The following is a 6,191-nucleotide window of genomic DNA, read 5'->3' as shown; positions in this document are numbered from 1 at the left end:
ATACAATGAAAAAAAATGTATTTAATTTGATTTGAAAAATTTATTGATCCTTAACCGATTACTTGACTATTATTCATTAAATATTTACTTGAATGAAATAATTTTTATTAAAGTCAATTAAAGTCAATTAATGAAATTAAATTATTTGCTGCAATTACTGAAATGATTAATTCAAATACCATTTAATTAATTTAAAAATAAATTATTTGATTCAAGTAAATATTAATTTGATAATATACAAGTAATCGATTATTTAAATCAAATAATTTTTTTTTTCAGTTTATCCGAGACCTGACATAAATAAACTGTGAAAGTGATGAAACTTTAAGTGACGAAAAAACGGGGCATAAAATTACTTCCACATTGAAGCATATATAATACACTTGAGGCACTTTTTCTCAAAGTAAACTTGGATAACAATAAACTTTTTTTTTATTATAATACTGTTATAAGATTTAAGTTCGTTCGGGGTCGCAAATTCATGTGTTTACCCTGTCAGAAGATTTTCTCACGAACTAGAATTATTTGCAGGGGAAGACAATTCGTGTAGGAGGGTGATATATAATATAATTTATAGGGTTGATCTGCTGGCCACCAAGTGGCAACATCAATGGAAGAGGAAGGTCGTACAGTGGAACGAAAAGAGCCACTCAAATGTTTATACTCTTGGTTAAAATCACACCAAAATCTTTCCCTTAATCGACTACTTTTATATCGAGTAGGGACTCGAAATGTCAAGAATAAAGAGAGATAAATGCATAATATATAATACCTAATACGATGTGCATTCTTTTTTATATTGTTTGTTTAAGATTTAGTAAATGTAATTCTATTTGAAACATTGTCAAATAGAATATAAGAAAACCGTCAAATATACTAAAAGAGTCGTAAAAAAATGATTCAAAAACATACCCAACATTGTGTCAAAATAGACTAACCTTTAAGAATAAGATCCTTCGCAATCCTTCCGGTAAACATCCAAATTTGACAAACCATTCTTTCCTGACGTGGAACTTTCTCTTTCCTGACGAACTCTGGAATTAAAAAAATTAGTAAACATTGATTCAACGTACAAAAGGATAAAATATTCATAAAATCTTATTTTATGAATATTTAAGAAACAATATTTATTTTCAAAAAGATTGTAACGTTTAAATGAGTGACATTTATTTTCTATTCAAATATTTTTGAAAAATACTAAAAAAAAAGAAAAATAATTAAAATTAAATATTTGAAGACTAATTTTTCTACTTTGCAAAATAATTATTTTTATGCAAAAAATACAAATTATATTAAATCTTCTATCAATAAAAAACAAAGTAGGGAACATAACCGAAAGTTTAACAAACGTGAATGAATGAAATTTATTTTCTTTTCGAATATTTTTGGAAATAAAAAAATTAAAAATAATACAAATTAAATATTTACTTAGACAAAAATTATTCTTTTTACTATGCAAAGTAATTTTTTTAATAAAGAAAATGCAGATTAAATTAAATATTCTGTCAATAAAAAATAAATTAGCGACCATAGCAGAATATAACCTAAAGTTGTGAACGTGAATGAATGAAATTTATTTTCTATTCGAATATTTTTGAAAATAGAAAAATTAAAAATAATAAAAATTAAATATTTACTTAGACAAAAATTAATTTTTCTACTGTGTAAAATAATTTTTTTAATAAAGAAAATACAAATTAAATTAAATCTTCTATTAATAAAAAACAAATTAGCAAACATATTTCGATAATTTATTTTTTATTGACAAAAGATTTAATTTAATTTGCATTTTCTTTATTAAAAAAATTATTTTACACAATAGAAAAATTAATTTTTAAATATTTAATTTTAATTATCTTTCTTTTTTTGTTTGGTAATTTTCAAAAATATTCGAATAGAAAATAAATTTTATTCATTCACGTTACTAAATATAATTTATTTTCTATTCGAATATTTTTGAAAATTATACCAAACAAAAATGAAAGAAAATTAAAATTGAATATTTAAAAATTGATTTTTCTACTGTGTAAAATAATTTTTCTTTTTAAAAAAAATACAAATTATATTAAATCTTCTCTGTAAATAAAAAAACAAATTAGAGAACATAACAGAAAATAACCTAAAATTTAACAAACTTTTGTAAATGATGTAATTGTTTTTTTACTTTTCGTCAAATTCTTTCTTAAATCTGTCTTTCAATTAATTAATATTAATAAGCAATTTTTCTTTTGAAAATAAGAAAAAACCTTTAAAGAATGTAAATTTACCATAAAAAAAGAAAAAACAATAAAGTACAATATTTTAAACATTAATAATTAAATTTATTGATGATATTTACCTAATTTGTTGGTCTTGACCAAAAAGTCGATTTTTCGTTTTAATCTCATGACTTTCTTGAAGATTGTCGACTTCGAATTAAAATCACATGTGAAAAAGTTTGAAAGTTTATTCTTCTAGGAGCTCCACATTATTTATTTTTTGGAAATCATAATCTCTTGATTTTTATTAGAATTTACGAACAAAGCTGAAAAAGAAAATATTTTTTTCCATCAAAACCGACAAAAATAAAAATTATAAATTTAGATTTTAGTATAGAAAAAAATTTTCACATTAATTAAAAATAATTATTTACTGTAATTCGACATTGATTCTTTTTTTTGAGGTTATATTACTATTTGTCTGATTCGTCTTTGTTCATTTAAAACGTCTTTCATAAAATACAAACAACTTAAACACAAACTCAAAATATTGAATGTAACCTAACCTCACTTTTGCTCCCATTGGGAAATTGTGCTAAAAAAACGACAAAAATAAAATTCATGAAATTATAAATTTAAACTTTAATAGGAATATATTTTCCAACTATTTAAAAATAATTATTTATTGTAGTCAGTTATTTTTTTATTTGAAGTTATATTGTTGTTTTTTTATATTTCGAACGTTTATAACTGAAACCGAAAATAAAAAATATTGAAAGTTATCTAACCTCACCTTTGCGCATGTGAATATCACATTACAAAAGGGGGAAGGGGAGGGGGAAGAAATTTGTAACAATTTACAGAAAAAATTATCGTTATTTATGCAATATTGTGTAACAATGGGAATGGGTGGGAGGGAAATCAATATTTTCCGACAAAAAATCAATAATTTGGGGGGGGAGAAATTTGTAACAATTTACAGAAAAAATTGTCGTTATTTATATGCAATATTGTGTAACAATGCGAATGAGCGGGAGGGAAATCAATATTTTCCGACAGAAAATCAATAAAGATGAAAGTTAATACTTCCGACTTTATGAATTCAGAAAACGAAATTTATTTTTTGTAACTTACCATTGAATCTGCGAACTCCATGACAAAGCAGCCGACAATCTCCTTCTGTTGAGTCGAGGTCTTCAGGAACCTCGCCAATAATAGAAAAGACGAACTGCAAAAGAAAAAAATTACATGCGTATTAGAAGGCCGCCATTTTGTTTCATTGATGTTAGCATGGCGACTTTTGTCTTTTTGCCACAAGACAAAAATTACCTGCTAATTGCATTATTACTATTCAGAATCATGCATTGTTTCTCAAAAGATGATTACTTTAACTCTAGTAACGATTAACAATGAATTTACATCAATTTTCGAAGTGTAAAAATCATGCACAATGGACAAAGGGCAATGACCTCGTCCAACATTTCCGTTAGCAATCGGCAAATTTTAGTTACAATCATCAGTAAATATTATTTAAAAATGCACAGGGAACAATTAAAAGATGAAATTTCAACAATACAAGTTAAAAAATATGAAAAAACTTACTCTTTATTCTGAAAATATGGACACACGCAACTAGTTCACTTTCCCATGTATGACCGCCATGACACTGAAAAAATGGAGAGCTATTATAGTGGGGGAAGGCGCTGGGTCGTCAAATAACTGATTGTAATTAACTACTAAATATTAAGTCTTAAACAATTTCTAAATTACCTTTTCGATTTTAGACATCTTTCATATTCGTTTTTTATCACTTTAATAAAATTTATACAAATATCCACTGTTAAGTTGACTTTGACCGTTACAACAGTCTCTACTTCCGGTCGAGCAAAACTATTACCATTACTTTTGTCCACCAATAAGAAAGCTAGTTTTTTTAGCAATACCAACCTAAGAAAATTTTTTACAGTTGTCTATCCTGTGAAGTGAATTTCTATCAGGTGGTAATTTCTGTTATTGTTTTAACGTTTGAGGAGTGTTTTTTTCCTCCTGCCGAACTAAAAGATAATCTGGAAATTATTTAAGGCTGATTTAACTACAAATTACTATTATTAGAAAATAATTAGTTATTTGACTCCAAAAAAGGGGCCCCTCCCCGCGCAGTCCGTACCTGCGCACCCCTTCTTTTTAGTGTCATGGCGGCCATACATGGGAAGGTGAACAATTCGTGGCGTCTGCCAAAATTTTTGGAGTAAAGTGTAAGTTTTTTTCACATTTTCTAACTCATATTGTTGAAATTTCATCTTTTAATTGTTCCTTGTGCATGTTGGAATAATATTTTCTGAAGATTGTAACTAAAATTTGTCGATTGCTAACTAAAATGTGTGGGCGAGGTCATTGCCCTTTGTCCACTGTGCATGATTTTTACACATCGAATATTGATGTTAATACATTGTTAATCTTAACTGGAGTTAAAATAATCATCTTTTGAGCAACAATGCACGTTTCTGAATAGTAATTGTGTAATTAGCATGTAATTTTTGTCTTGTGGCAAAACGACAAAAGTTGCCATGCTAACACCAATGAAACAAAATGGCGGCCGTCTAATACGCATATAATTTTTTTCTTTTGCAGTTTGTCTTTTCAATTGTTGGCGAGGTTCATGAAGACCTCGACTCAACAGAAGGAGATTGTCGGATGCATTTGTTTGGGGTTCGCTGATTCAATGGTAAGTTACAAAAAATAAATTTCGTTTTCTGAATTCATAAAGTCGGAAGTATTAACTTTCATCTTTATTGATTTTCTGTCGGAAAATATTGATTTCCCTCCCACTCATTCTCATTGTTACACAATATTGCATAAATAACGACAATTTTTTTTTGTAAATTGTTACAAATCCCCCCCCCCCTCCCCCCTTTTGTCATGAAATGTGATATTCACGTGCGCAAAAGTGAGGTTAGGTAACTTACAATATTTTTTTAGTTTCGGTTTCAGTTAAATGTTCGTAATTTAAAGAAACAATAATATAACCTTAAATAAGAAAAATAACTCACTACAATAAAAAATTGTTTTTAAATAATTGGAAAATATTTTCCTATTAAAGTTTAAATTCATATTTTCCTTAATTTTATTTTTGTCGTTTTTAGTACAAAAAATAATTTCTTTTTCAGCTTTGTTAATTGGATTCTCGGCAAAGTAAAAATTGATTTCCAAAAAATAAATAAAGTGGAAATTCTGAAAGAATTTTTGAATTCTTCGCCAATTAACAATTAATTTTAATTCGAGAAGGAAAAAAGAACCTGATGGAAACTTGGGCGATTTGTACAGAAAATCGCCTTCTTGGTCAAGACGAGCTCACGGATTCCTACCATCAAAAAAATTTCATGGTGTTTTCCAAACAACAATCGAAGTCAATCGACCTGAAGAATTAATTTTTGAATTCTTCGCCATTCAATTTTTTTTCTAAACCTGATGGACAATCTCCTAGAAATTCAAGAGTTTTTTATAGAGGAAATTTCCTTAATTGTCAAAAGAGGCTAATTTGGTAAATATTTACAAAACATTTACTTAAAAAAATTGAAAAAAATGGATCTTTTTTCTGGTTTGTATAATAAAGTTTTATTTTCAGGGGACGAAAAAGACAATGAGAGTTACAACTCTACAGAAAATGAAAAAAATATTGAAAAATTAAATTTAAAAAAAAAACAAGGAAACACTTTCGTAATATCAGCCACAAGTATTCCTTAAGCGAAGTCGATCGCCACGAAGGATTGTCAACAATTTCGAATCGAAGTCCAAATAACTAAAAAATTTCTTACGTGGAAAATCATCTCGACTGTCAAATCAGACCATATTAGTAAATATGAATAATAAATTTGATAAAAAAATTGTAATTAAATAAAAAATTACAATTCTCTCTAAATTTGAATTAGTAAAAATGTTTACTAATTTTAATTAGTGACTGACTTTTTGCTTCTGAATTAGTAAATTTTAATA

The 6,191-nt window shown here is 26.8% G+C and overlaps 1 protein-coding gene across 1 annotated transcript in view; it reads left to right on the top strand.

Moving 5' to 3' along the window:
- The first annotated feature begins 4,387 nt into the window (after positions 1-4,387).
- Positions 4,388-6,191, top strand: part of LOC122507535 — a 234,795-nt gene continuing 232,991 nt past the window's right edge. The window contains exons 1-4 of the mRNA XM_043620316.1: positions 4,388-4,453; positions 4,830-4,923; positions 5,366-5,739; positions 5,824-6,051. The gene's annotated coding sequence lies outside the window, so the exon portion shown is untranslated. The remainder of the gene's footprint in view (positions 4,454-4,829; positions 4,924-5,365; positions 5,740-5,823; positions 6,052-6,191) is intronic.

This window comes from Leptopilina heterotoma, unplaced genomic scaffold (assembly GCF_015476425.1).
Source record: "Leptopilina heterotoma isolate Lh14 unplaced genomic scaffold, ASM1547642v1 Lhet_114, whole genome shotgun sequence".
NCBI lineage: Eukaryota > Metazoa > Arthropoda > Insecta > Hymenoptera > Figitidae > Leptopilina > Leptopilina heterotoma.
The sequence above is the reverse complement of the archived record's forward strand: the minus strand, read 5'-3'. Positions and strand labels throughout refer to the sequence as shown.